This window comes from Notolabrus celidotus, chromosome 3 (genome assembly GCF_009762535.1).
Source record: "Notolabrus celidotus isolate fNotCel1 chromosome 3, fNotCel1.pri, whole genome shotgun sequence".
NCBI lineage: Eukaryota > Metazoa > Chordata > Actinopteri > Labriformes > Labridae > Notolabrus > Notolabrus celidotus.
In genome coordinates, this window is record NC_048274.1 from 33,186,281 (window position 1) to 33,199,476 (window position 13,196).

At 39.1% G+C, this 13,196-nt stretch overlaps 1 long non-coding RNA gene across 1 annotated transcript; it reads left to right on the plus strand.

The window, feature by feature from the left end:
- Positions 1 to 316: 316 nt before the first annotated feature.
- LOC117810721 lies at positions 317 to 1,098 on the plus strand. Its single transcript, XR_004630840.1, has 3 exons — positions 317 to 420; positions 499 to 575; positions 649 to 1,098. It is a non-coding gene; the product is annotated as an uncharacterized LOC117810721 (long non-coding RNA).
- The last annotated feature ends 12,098 nt before the right edge of the window (positions 1,099 to 13,196 follow it).

A 13,196-nucleotide genomic window follows, 5' to 3' on the forward strand; every position in this document is an offset into this window, starting at 1 on the left:
AATAAATAAATACTTAAAGAAGCATGTGGTCATCAAGTTCAGGCTGGCCTTTTCAAAGCTCCTGTGAGGAGGTTTTGGTTTGCATCAATTTTGGCAGCACCTGTGGACGAAGAAGTACGTCTTCTCTCTTTGCGGATCTCGTCTTATACACCTACATAGTGTTTCCTAACGAAACATCTCATCTTGCTTTTTTGAATGTAGCAGCATAGAAATATCTATTTCCTTATGCAGTGTGCTGCTTCACCAAATTGAGCGCCACTGGTGGCCAATCATTGAACTGGGGGAGAGTATTTAAGTAGACACTCTCCCCCTGCTTCCTTCTCAATGCACTCTCGCTTGTGTCAATTCCGGCTGGAGTGTTGACTGCGGCAGGGCGACTGTTTTACCTGGCGCATACATGTCTCATTTCGGTGTACTGTGGTGAGTGTCCTCTCTGTCTCTCTGTCTCGGCGTTATTGTGAATGCTTGTAGCAGGCTAATGCTAGTGTGTGATCGCAGGTGAGATGCCGGTAGCTGCCTGGGTCTCTCTCTCTCTCCCTCCTCTCGTGTGTGTGTTTGTCTGCTGCTACAGAAAGGTAAGTAGAGCCTTCAATGTAGGTCGCCACCGCATCTTTGTCAGCTGTTTTATACTGTATATGTCTCTGCCAGGTAAAAACCAACCGAGTGACTGTTCAATAGCGCTGATGCGTGACGTCACCATCAGCTGATTGACTGCTGCTTTGTCCCGAGGCTACTTCTGGAATTTGTGTCATTGTCAGTCTCCTGCGCTGTTTGCTGCTTACTCGGCTACCTGCTCTGCTTGCTTCTTCCCTGGCTACCTGCTCTGCTTGCTGCTGGTCTGACTGCCGGCCAGTGCTCGCTGCTTCGCCTAGCTGCCTGCGGTACTGGGTGTTTGGGGCCTCCTCAATCGGTCACGTATACCTGGGTGATGTTTTTGGTTTGTTTGGTAGATCCCTCCCCCCTTCACTAGCCCCCTGTCCATCTGGTAAGCCTCAGCATCTGATTAGGTTTTCCCCTTTTCCCCCCCTGTGTGAATGGTGTTTTAAAATAACTTTTAAAACTGACTTGAAAATAAAATATATATTGTTACATTTGGAACTGCGTCTCTGGCTTCTTGAGTGACAAACCTGTGTCTTAAGTGTTAAAGAAAATAATTATCTGGGTGAAATTCCCAGAGTGGCGTTGTCTGGCAACTTTAAAATCTGATTTTGATTTGATAATTGTGCATCATTGGACAGATCGTGTTCCAGTGCTCCTCCACTCGCTGCCGCTGCCACATAACTATCATATGTATCACTCATTGTGATTATTTGCTGTGGAAAATGTAAACAGGCCGTTTCTTCAGCATTGTGTAACACCTGGGACACCTACCCCATCACAGCAGTGGTTACAAGCTTTAAAAATGACAGCCTAAAAATAATCATGTCACTTGTCATTTTGTCTGACTTAGTGGGTCATATGAAGATACCAGTATTAATTCTGCCCTGTTTCATAACCAGCAACAAACCCTTGCAGGAGCTTTAAATAAGATTGTGACTTCACTTTACATGGAATATAAAATGCATTGGGTAAAAGTGAGAAGAATCAGGTGAACAAGATCTAATACATTACAAATAGTGCAGCTAGTTGAGAGGAGTGTCTTCATCTCTAAGGAGCTTTTTGAGGAGGAGGAGCAGATGATTGGACTGCTTTCTTAAGTGCCGTGTAGAAGGAGAAGGTCAATCGAACAATGACAAGCCTAAAAGGGTCCAGAGCAGCTGGACTGAAAATCTTGTTGTAGCATGGCAGAGAGAGATAAGCCCATGCATGATGCACTGGACAAACGTCATATGAATTAACATCCTTTAATAGTTACTTTTTTATTCTGGTTTTCCTTAGTGGTTATACTGGAGAGCAGATAAGAGCTATGCTGTAATGTCTGAAGGCATCTGAAGGTCAATCACGTACCCCAGTCCCAGACAGGATGATGTCATAGAGGAGGAGGGGGAGGGTTAACTGATACAAGCTTCAGTTTCCTTGCACCCTTTTATACTGGACAGTCTTAGGCCATGGACTGCGATAAATTATATTTTAAACTACACATAATCTGTTGAATTATGACGCAGAGAAAATATAAACTGCACTGTGGGTAATGCAAGTGAACGACTGAGTTGAGTTATGTTTGCTCCTGCTCGTGATATATATGTTATCTCTTAACTGCTGTACCTTTAGGTTTCTAAAATCAACCTGAGGTGAGAGATCTCAGAGAGCTGTAGGAGGAGAGTCAAAAGGCAGGGATGCACAAACAAGAAGTGTTACCTGTCTTAAAATAACACCCTCAAAATAGTAAAAAAGCAACAAAAAAAGGAAACAGCAGCTTATGTGAAGTATTTGCTTACAGATGATGCCGCCTCGCATTGTTTTTAAATTTAGACTGCAAGCGTACGTGCAAGATTAGAAGATACGTGCAACCTAAGGAAAGCAGAAATAGCAGTGTCAAAAATTCTGAGAGATACCAAAACAATGCTGACTAAGATGCAAGAGCAACAAATATCCCCTGAGGGATTTGGAACAGTGAAATCATCATAAAGCAGCACATATACTTTAACAAGCATACACCAAGAGAAAAGACTCATTAAACACTGAGACAAGTCAAACTTTTTTTGTTGCTCAAAGGGAACTTGCTACAACCCCAATTCCATTTGGGTTAGGATGCTGGGTTAAATGTTGGTAAAAACAGATTTTCATGGTTTGCAAGTCATTCAAACCCTATATTTAATTAATAGCACAATGGCAACATACCTAATGTTAAAACTGAAAAATGTTCTTGTTCTATGGAAAGTATATGCTCATTTAAATGTGATGCCAGCAATACGTTTTAAAAAATTGGAAATGGGACAACAAAACAGACAGTTGCAAGTTGTGCAATGCTAAAAAAAGAACACCTGAAGGAACATCTATGAACTAATGAGGTTATTTTTCAACAGGTTAGTAACATGACTGGGTATAAAAAGGGCATTCCAGAGTGATTGAGTCTCTCAGAACAATTTCAGAGTAATGTTCCTGAGCGTATAACTAAATAATCCGAGGATGACATCATCTACAGTACATAATATCATTACAAGGTTCAGAGAATCTGGAAAAATGTCTGTACAAAAGAGACAAGGCCAATTCCAGGACTTGATGACCATGATCTTCGGGCTCTCCGGCAGCACTGCATTAAAAGTAGACTTGACTCTATAGTGGAAATCACTGCATGGGCTCAATATCACATCCTAAACCCAGTCTGTGAACACAGTTTTTCGCTGCTACCAAAAATGCAGCTTAAAACCGTACCGTGTAGGGTTGCTGGTTTGGCCTAGTGGTTAAACTTGCACGCCCCATGTACATAGGCTGTAGTCCTCGAAGTGGGCACAGTTTGATTCCAACCTGTGGCACTTTGCCCCACGCCATTCCCCACTCTCTCTCCCAGTTTCCTGCTCTATCCTCTGTCCACTCTATTACACCAGCATGGCTTTGTAATGGATGAGTCCCAGTGCTAAACTGGCCTGCTTGCAGACCTCACTTGACACCCATTGAAAACATTTGGTGCATCATGAGATGAAAAATTCAATAAAGGGGACCCTGTACTGTTGAGCAGCTGAAATATGATATTAGGCAACAATGGGACTTCTAACTTTTAAAACTCCAGAAACTGGTCTCCTTGGTTCCTAATCCTTTACAGTGTTGTTAAAAGAAGAGTTAATGCAACACAATGGTTAACATGTCTCTGTCCCAACTTTAAAGAGGTTTTTTGGAAGCATCACATTTAAATTGAGCATATATTTTTCATAAGACAACACCATTTTTCCATTACAACATTTGACATGTTGTCATTGTGCTATGTACAGTTAAATACAAAATATTATAAGTATTTAAAGTTATTTGCAAACCATCAAAATCAGTTTTAATTAATATTTTACACAGCGTCCCAACATTTTGGGAATTGGGGTTGTAGCTTGATCTTTGCATCAGAGTTTGTTTGAGGAGTCAAAGTAGAAGTTTTCTTGTCTTTTTTTTTATTTATTTATTGTTTTTTTTAACCTTTTGGATTTACAACATGTGTGCTGTCAGGATCAAGAGCTGCCTTCTTTTAATTTCCAATACATACATGAGGGTCAGATGAGTCAATCTGTGGTTTTGTGGAATTGCTCAATAGTGGGTTGGAGCTGTTAATTATTTTCTTCCATATTTGTTCCTCTTATTCACTGCAGCCTTCATTTGCAAGCACATTTATGATCTGCATACCATTGTGGGTTTGCTGACTGAAAGCAGACCTCTCAATAGATCGCTGTTTACAGTAAACTGTTATTCTGTGTCATAGAGTTCAATGTCCCAAGTGTTTTCTGGTTGAACTGGTTCACTGGAACACAGGACTCAACACTGAACACTCTTCAGAGTGTTGCGCAGTCCATCTGTTTTTAGTCTTTATTATGTTTATCTACCGGATGCAACACTACAGATAAACAAAGGAATAGAGATAAGCAAACTCCCACACACTGCAAGATGCTAAACATGTCATAAAGGGCTTTAGAAGAGGGAATTGCAGATGATAACCCTCTTGTACATCTCTAAATTAGTATTATGGAGTTTTGGTCTCTTGTCTTGCCATTTCATAACATATCTAAATAGATCTAGATGTCCATAAAATGTAGGGGCACAGGGGGGAAAAAGCTTGTGTTTCAATTAAGACATGTCCGCACAGTGTGGTGCAGATTAGTTCATCACAAACAGACACTGATATCTGAAGGTTACATTGTTTATGTGCTCCAGACTTTTGGTCACTGTTATTTTCTGTAGCCTACATTTCAACCTCTACTTTATCTCCACTGCATTTCCTAAATAAAACGTGTTTTACTTTGATGTCCTCTAAGAATTGTCAAAATTCAATATGAAGAAGTTTGTTGGTCTGATGATTTTAGATTTTTGTTTGAAATCAGAGTGGCAGTAATGCAAACTGGGGAATGCCAACTAGTGTAAAAAAGCTAGAAGAAGAAAACAAGACAAACAATGAGGAAGGAAATCAAGTGCAAATGTGCAACCAGGGAATTTAAAGCCATGGTTTCACTCTTGAATCCATGTATGTCTGATAGAATACCACTCAACAGAGATACTTGATGCATGATGGAGGCAGAGATGGCAACAGCATCAGCACCAGCTTCTTTGGTCAAAAACTATGGTGATGAAGTTGGTGAGGAAGATTGGGTTGGCAAAGTTAACATGGTTACAAACTTTATTTTCACCTGAAGGATCTTTTAAATTGTGATTTTTTGTTTTTTTTTCAATTTTTGAAGGTTAAAGGTAAATTGTTCAAATAATTCTGACCACTCTCTCCTATTTGACATTGTTTATATCATATAATATATTAGGATAGCTGATTTTTTAAAATCTTTGATCTCTTTATTTTGCACTTTAAAAAAAGCGATTGTTTTGGCCATTAGCCTTTTATTTGTAAGACAGCTGAAGATAGACTGGAAACATGGTGGGTAGAGAATGGGGAAAGACATGCAGCAAAGGGCAAGGTTTGAATCTAACCCTCGGACTAAAGCTTCATGAGGCATGCACTTTAACCTGCGAGCCAAGCCGGCACACTTGATATCTGTACTTTGACTCAAGTATGGCTTGAAGGTACTTCCTCTATCACTGGGATCTAGACTGTTTCTTAACAGGGGGAAATTCACTTTATCAGCAACCTACAATCCTCAAAACAGCCAAGTAATTAGCAGTGACATGGTGGGCTAAGACCACCATGACTGGAAACAATTGTGTTTGACCTGACTTAAGATCAGATCCCGCTAAAACACTTTCTATTGTGCTCTCCAAACTCTGTCTACCTCTAAGTGCTCCTACTGCCTCAATATTGACTGATTACTGCGGGGAAAGGCCGGCCCAGCCTCTTTAAATTACAAATGAGGTCTAATAAATGGTATCATCAGAAAGAATTGATGCTGGATGGCCAACTAATTTCATGGAAATGCTCTCTATGGAATCACAAAAAGCCAATTTAAGGACATTTGGAAAAAAAAAAGACAATTGATGCCCAGAATCCCTTGCTGCTTGTACAAGGACAGACCATTACTAAAACATCCGCCCAGCTATCCATTCACTATAACCATTATTTCTCTTCAGGGTCACTGTGATCTGACCTGAACATGCATTACATAAAACAGAGAATGACGTTTCTTTTGAAATGCTCACAGCATTAGAAGAAAAAATACAAGATCAACTTTTCTGTTCAGAAACAGTTGCCCAGTTTTTCCTGATAATCTGTCTGTTATTTCTTCAGTAAGTAATTGTTTCAAAGTCAGGAAACAAACCCTCTAATATCATTACTGTAAAGCTTTTTATTACAATGTTGAATACACTTCTTGAATGTAGGATTATTTCACTACTGACAACACCTGTTGCTTTGCTAATGGTTTCACAGTTTGTATGGTCTATATTGGCACAAGAGGACTAAGCACTTTTTTCAGTGATGAAGATAAGATAAGTGATAATTGATCCCCAGGGGAGACATTCTGTTGTTGCAGCAGGAGAAGAACAGAAGTAAGCACACAGAAAGAGGAAATAAGAACAACATTATAAGAGATAAACAAAACAAAAATAATAATTGAAGTAAAAATAGAAACTGTGACAGAGCAATTATCAACAAAATAAATGGTAGAGTGACACTGATTCGATAAATAGTCAAATCCGAGCTGCCTGCTTCCAATACTACAGTCTCTGAACATGCTACATGCAGTTTCACCGCTGAGCTAAACCAGCACCTCTTCTTTTAACATCACTCTGTAATGACGAGAGCAATTTCTGTAATATAATCTTCCAAAAAAAATGTCATTTCCTTTTTTCAGATCAAGCTTCAGATTACCATGACCTGGATGACTGAGAACCTTCACTGACAAATGACATTTCCCTGTTTTTATCTCCAATATGTTGCCTTTGGGCTATTTTCATTTGGATAAGGGGTTTTGATATTTTGCAAATTATCGCATGCTTTACATTTTAGACAGCGTACCACCTTATCGGAAGCAGGGTTATATATGTAACAGTATTGTCACCAAACCTTGAGTACGGGTCAAATCTTGAGTCCCTAGTGTTTTCTAGTTGGTTTTTTTTTATTGTACAAGAAATGCGCTTTACAAGAAAGGGTGACCAAGTGATAGTAGATAGAGTAACTAGTAAACAAGACAAAAACAAAAACAGACAGACAAAGAAGTGGTAATAATAGTAATACTAAAAATAATAGTAAGAGGAAAACCAAGGCAAAAACAAAAACAAAACAACACCAGCAAAAAGACAAAACAAAACAAAATAAACAAACAGAGAAAATCTATTGATGTTTAAAAAACCCAAAAGACAAAGCAGAAATAACCTATAAAAAGTAAGTAATTAAAGAGAGAGAAAACCAAAATAATAACAATAACACTAGGAATGTAAATAAATATATTATATCAATAATGATAATGAAACAGATATGATTGGATGACAAATTCCTAATTGTTAATTTCAAGGGGTTATTACATACAATAATTAAATAAATAAATAAAAAGATAGCTATATATATATATATATAAACTTGTAAAAATAATTAATAAATAAACAAAAAGTGTGTGTTGTGGGGTTTAATGTTTGTGTGGGAAGATTGAAAGTATGATGGTTAGTGAATATCTTCCGATGCATTCCAAATATGAGAAGCAGAAAGTGGAAAGATTGATAGGATTATAAGGAGTAAATAATTTGTATTATTATTTCTTTTTTTTGTCCTATTCCCCTATTTATCGGTGCAAAACAATAATGTCTTATTGCTATTGGTAATAGAAGCTTGGTACGTGAGCTTTGAAGAGGGGTGTAGAGAACAGAAAACAGTCCCTACTGTTCAAGCCTGAGTTGATTCTGAGTCATCAGAGAAGAATCCTAGTCTAGTCCCAGTTCAGTCCCCATTTTCTGAGGATGCTTTTGGAGGAATACTATTTCACTCAAAACCATTAACAATATCAACCTGGAATGACTTTGTAGGACTTTTTGGATGTGTAGTTGTGTGTCGTGTGTCTGGAGATGTACATCATGATGATGTTACAGCACTGGGAGTCATGCGAAGATGTGCACTGCGCCTCTCTTAATGGGGAGATGCACTCAATACATCTGCTGCAGGATCACCTGAGATGTCTAATATACTCAAAAATGCCAGCAACCCATTAGCGCTAGCTAGCAACTTGCTAATAGTAATGTTGTCAACAGACCAAGTAACTTTAGCGCCTCACTTACTTTTCTGGGTGCATCTTGGACAGGTGTCTGTTAAAGTTTAAGGTTGTTCTCGTCTTCTCCATGACAGTTTTTTAACACACCTGCTCTCACTTGCATTTGCTGGTCTATAACAGCAAAACTCATGATTTCTTCCACCTCTTTATGCATCCCAGCAAGAACTGTTGCTAAACAAGACAACACTAATTGAGCATGCAGGTTAACACACGTCAGCCCTTGTTTCAAACTAACCAAAACAATAAAACAGTTGCTATTAATGAATTAGTCAGAGCCCACCTCTCTTTTTTCCTGTTCCAAATGCAGTCAATGCTCAAGTCCTAGTCCGACTCATCAGTGCTGAAGTCCATTTCAAGTTATGGGTCAGACTCAAGTCTGAGTTTTTGGTTTAAGAACTACAACACGGTAAGTAATACCCAAACTCAAGTACTACCTTTTTAGTCTTGCTTTTAACTAAGTTTTATTTTTATTCTTAACAGTTTTATGTATTTATTTATTTATTATCTATTCCAAATTTAGTCACTTTTATTCTACTTTATTTATTTACTTATTTATTTATTTTAAGTCTCACATCTTATTTTCTTTTAATGGTTTAATATTTTAGTCTTTTATTATCTTAGAAATGCATTTTACTTTGGTGATTTTAATTTCCTGTTTTGAGTTTTAACATCTTATTTTACCTCCAGTGTTTCCTCATGAAGATAACATGAGAGCGTTTCCTCAGTACGTTCAGCAAATTATGTAGATTTTTAATTAATTAATTTAATTTATTTTATTGTTTTTATTACTATTGTTGCATATATTGTGTTGTTAACCTTAGGATTGTGGGGTGGCTTTGGGGTCGGGGCTGGGGCTGGGATCTTTTTCTTAATTTATTCTATTTTAAGTTGTTTTTCTTGTACAGCACTTTGTGTTACAATGTATGAAAAGCGCTTTATAAATAAAGTCTGATTGATTGATTGATAATACGATTTATAGTGAGTGTCATACATGATGAGTGGATTTATATGAAATAAGGTTAAATAATGATGCTCTGTAGGGCGCCTGTTTGGCCCAAGGGTTTAAGTCATGCACCCCATGTTTAAAGGCTATAGTCCTCAAGTGGGCAACCAAGCTTTGATTCCAACCTGTGTCCCCTTTCCTGCCTGTCACTCCAAGAATAAAGGTATAGAATTCCAAAAATGTAACTTAAAATAAAAACATACAAATTTTGTCCATGTTAAAATAGAATAAAGCATTAAATACAGCATATAGAACCATTATAACCCTTGAGTATGTCTAAGTACATTCATCATAGTGTAAGTAGATAAGACATAAAAAACAGCGTTGTTAAATTATTGAAAGTTTGTTAGTTTTAAAGCCTTTTCCCCACAGCTCACACGAAGATATGCTTATGAAATTCAGCGTCAACACATAGACATGATGACGTGCTTTGGTTAGAAATACAGTATGTACTGTGAAACCATGCATTATAAATAGCTTTAGCACCACATCACTACTGGGGCTTTGAAATATATCATTTGTTTCCGGATGAAACGCTGTTCTCGTGCAGGAAAGTGTTTCCTCTGATGCCGAGAGTCAACGTCACAGGTCAGGACAAAAATAACACAGATAATCTGATTCAAATATTTGTCCTTGGGGGATACAGGAAGGAGTGTTGCACTGCTCTCTGGCACCACCGGAGCCCTATAGCTCTCTCCTGTTCCTCTCCATCCCTCCATAACAAAATCTTGTCCTTATTAGAGCTGTCAACTTTGTTTGAAATATTGCTGGTAAACATCCAGGGATTTTCTGCCACTGTTTTATATTAGAAATGATCGCTCCAGCAAATGAAGAGTTGAGATTAATGGAAGGATGATTAAAACTGTGAATCAATTAAAAATACATGAGAATTCAGAAAAGACCTACAAGGTTACATTCAAGGACGAGTCAGCATAAGGGATGAAGCCAGGTATGTGTGCCTCTTTTTGTCTCTGTAAAACACACACTTACACACACATACACGCTGCACCTCTTCTAGAAAACCGGGCCAATCTCCTCCTGTCTGTGGAGATTGAGCTGCTCATCAGAGCCTGTTAATTACATCGTTCTCCAAAGGGATGACAAGTTAAGCCACTCTCTTTTCCTGGTTGGGTCTGAGGCATGGAGGCGGGCCTAAAAGCTAATCTCAATAATCCATGGTGGAAGGGGGAAGGGGACGTCTCTGCTGTCATCAGTCATCGATGAGTCCGGCTATCGCTAAGCGGAAAATAACACTCTCCATCCCCAGTTTGCTCCTGCAGGGACATAAGGAAACATATCTGAGTCCCTGCCTGGCACTTACTCTGTGGTCTTTTCCACACCTCCCCCACCCTCAGCGTCCATCCCCCACCCTCCCCTATGCCCTGCTCTATTACAGCATGAACAAGGACATAATTGCAATTTAACGCAGTAACAGACACAGAGGAGATATGAGTGTCTTGTGGGAGCATGATGACTGTGTGCTCCTAGCCTGTGGTCTTCAAGGCCACTTCCCCCGGCGAGAACAACATGGCCTATGTGGGAGAGCTGATCTGTGTGTGATCCAGACTATCACAATGTTATAAGCCTCCGAGGCTTATGTGCTTTTGGTGGAGCAGAAAGTTCCATCATGTTTTATCCAATCATCATCCTTTCGTTGTCTGTATCCAGTTTACCATTAACAGAGCTTAACCATGTCCGTGTTAGCATCAGAACATGCTAATGTTGCTGTCTGTTTGCTCACACACTCCTTTTTTGTTGTAGTGTTGTGATGATGTTTGGAAAAGGTCAAGTGGTGCATCTGTTTAGCCTAACCTTTTACCAAGAGCTTTTAATTAGTGCCAGCATCACTCAGCATATGGCACAGTTTGTGTCAAAGAGTGTGTTTGTGGGTGTGTGAGACAACTTCTACAGATGGGCGACAAATTAAGCAAGAGAGCCAACATGGGCCAAAACAAGCTGGGAAAAACAGCTTCAGTGTTCCTCAGCTCTGATGCTACAAGCTTTGGTACTTGAGACATCAAACACTGTTGCACTGAAAGCTAACCTGCATGTGGTGTTTTCATGATGATGCAGATGGAGAGCAATGCGTAGCTTTTCCTGCTAACCCATCTAGTGGGTGTTCAAGCTGGTTTGGATCCTGTGCCATAGCTTATTACTAGAGATGTAAGGATATCAAAATCTTGTGATCTGAAAATATCATGATAACAAGTCCATGGTATGATATTTATTGGAAGTTTATAAAAAAGAAAGAAGACAAATGAAGAGTTGAAAAAAATGTTTTTGTGATTGTTACATAGCTCCCATCTGTGATGAGTGGCAAGCACTCGACTTGGTTGATGCTCTGTGTAACTTTAGTCTTTGTCTCTTTGTAGAGAGCTGGTGGTAATGTTTGTATGGCTGTAACTGGAAATTATACTTTGGCTCCATTGTGTTTACTAACCTTCTGAATACATTGTTGCCGACCACAGAAAACCTGTGTAGGTCTTTGGCTTCATAATCAGCGATACACCATGTGATCTCTTGAGCTCTTGCACTCTTAAAGAGGAAGTGAGTCTGTAAACTCTTCCTTTAGAGTTTTTCGGCCTGTCTGGATTTTTCTTCGCATCTTTTACAATCTTTTCAGAGAGTGACGATTTGCCATGTGACTTCTCGTATTACTCGTACTCCCTGACGTGAAGGTCACCACAGTCTAGCAGTGTCTGCATATTGCTTTTTGTTTGTACCTCACCTTTTCTCTTTCCTCATTTCTTGACATTGAGAAACCGTAATGCTTCCATATGTTAGATTTAAAAGCCGCTGGAGCATTCCTCATTTCAAAATCATCTCTTGGTTCCTTGTGAGTAACACTGTGGTTTTCCATTTTCACTGTATGATGTGAAGCATTGAGCAGAGCGCAAAGGATGATGGGCATGCACGGGATGATGGTTCTCACTTCTCTACTATCTGCTCTACTGCAACTGAAGCAAAACTACCGTTGGCCCAGAGGACCAATTTTTTCATCCCGAGACAGGTTCACCACGTGATGACATTTTTGTTCTCCCAATATCGTGAAATTGACGATACGATTACATCCGGCAGTGGAGCACCACTGTGTGTGCGTGTGTCTGAGTGTTCGTCTATTAAACATTGTGATAGTCCAGATCGCACACAGATCAGTGCTTTCACATAGGCCGTGTTGGAAAAAGGCTTAAAGACCACAGACCAGGAGGACACAGTCATTGTGCTCTGACAAAACACTCACCGTAACTATATCCACTGCCCAAACCTATACCAAGCCCTTCATGATCCTTTTTCACACAGCAATCCTGCCACAATGCTGTAACCAAGCTCTGCCTCTAGTATGCCTCTTCCCTTTTACCCTGAACAACTCAATGGTATAGTATTAATGTATCAGTGTGCATTTTTACAATCCAGTAAGGCTTGTGTAAGCACAACAAGCATGATGTGTAAACACAGGGAATGTTCTTTACATAAAAGCACACAGACAGACACTGAAACGCAGCAACAGAAGGATCTCCCACACCTTTCTGCCTCCATATGTTTCAAAACACGACTTAAAAGCAGCAAGCTATGCAAAAAGGAACATTGACCTTGAATGGGGGTAGTTAGTTCAACAAAACTGAAATAGAAAATATTTTTTGAAACAAAAGCTGACAGAGTTTTAATGTTGACGACAGAACAGATACATTTTTTAAATGAAAGTTTACTCTTAAAGTTTTATCTTGATTAACCCTTAATAAACCAGGTAACCTCTTTTATTTTCTTAGGGTTCTTTGAGGGAGGCATGGCCAAAACAGCACATCAGTCACAGTTTAAACAGTAAAATCTTCAAAATCAAATCAGCAAGTATTGCCTTGTAAAGAAACTAAAGCATGATACAAGTTTATGTTGTGAAGTTCATACGTGCAAAAATGCCA